The following is a 1,352-nucleotide window of genomic DNA, read 5'->3' on the forward strand; positions in this document are numbered from 1 at the left end:
AAAAAAAAAAAAAAAAAATTTAAGCTGCTAACAAAACCATGTCCCATCATCTTTGTCCCTAACTTAGCTGACTAGAGACTGATAACTACCCCAAATTCAGATAAGCAGGGGGTAGTTCTCTGTGGTGAAGCTCTGGTTTCAATGGCAGCTTTCATGGCACATGCTTTCATAATGGTTGTTTCACTCTATTAACATAAAAGGAAACCAAAACAGGGTTTTTCTAAGTCAAGATGGCCTTAAATTCTATTGATTAGTCTCCTATGGTATTAATAGTTACAAATGACAATTTCTACTTGTGTATTTTTGGTGAAAACTAAATAATGACTACTTTTTTTCTTTTTCAGGCAGAGTCCTGCTCTGTTGCCAAGGCTGGAGTGCAATGGCCTGGTCTCAGCTCACTGTAAACCTTCACCTCCCAGGTTCAAGTCATTCTCCTGCCTCAGCCTCCCAAGTATCTGGGACTACAGGCGCCTGCCACCACATCTGGCTAATTTTTGTATTTTTAGTAGAGACAAGGTTTCACTATGTTGGCCAGGCTGTTCTCAAACTCCCGACCTCATGATCCATCCGCCTTGACCTCCCAAAGTGCTGGGATTACAGGTGTGAGCCACTGTGCCCGGCCATGATGACTACTTTCTGATGACTCGAGACAATACTGATTATGTGACCTTAGGGACGTTACTTAACCTCTCTCTATCTGTATATGTCTATAAAATGGGGATTGTAACAGTTCCTAGTTTATAGCATTTTTGTGAGGAATTAATGAGTGTTACTACATCTGAAGTGCTTAGAGTAATGCTTAGCATATGGTAAGTATTCCAGAAATCTTGGCTGTCATCAATTTACTATTGTTATTATTGAACTCCCCATCCCATTTGCCTAAAATACTTTATTAGAGATGGAAAGAAGAAAGGAGGGAAGGGAGGGAGGAAAGGAGGGAGGGAGGGAAGGTACTCATGGTTAGGACTTTTAGTAGCTGGGGTCAAGGAAGAAAACAGATCTGGCAAATACATAGGACCATCTCTAGAAAGAATGCTTCCTAGAAAAGATCCTAAACAGCGACAATGTAGGTTACAAACAGCACAGGTCAAAACTATCCTCCTGGGCTAGCAAAGACAAGGAGCAGGAGTCAAGCCATATCAGACCAGAGTGGGAATTAGAATGACATAGATTAAGCCTCAGGTAATCTGGTTGAAAACAAATTGAATTTGAAGATAAACAGGTCAAAAAGGAATATTCTCAGCTGCTTGTTTTCCATATGGATTGTTTTGCCACCTTTAAAGTTTTAAAGCAGTACTGTCAGATTTTCATAAAATTTTAGGTATGTTTCAAACTTTTTTTTTTTTTTTTTT

Source organism: Colobus angolensis, unplaced genomic scaffold, assembly GCF_000951035.1.
Source record: "Colobus angolensis palliatus isolate OR3802 unplaced genomic scaffold, Cang.pa_1.0 Scaffold124, whole genome shotgun sequence".
Lineage (NCBI taxonomy): Eukaryota > Metazoa > Chordata > Mammalia > Primates > Cercopithecidae > Colobus > Colobus angolensis.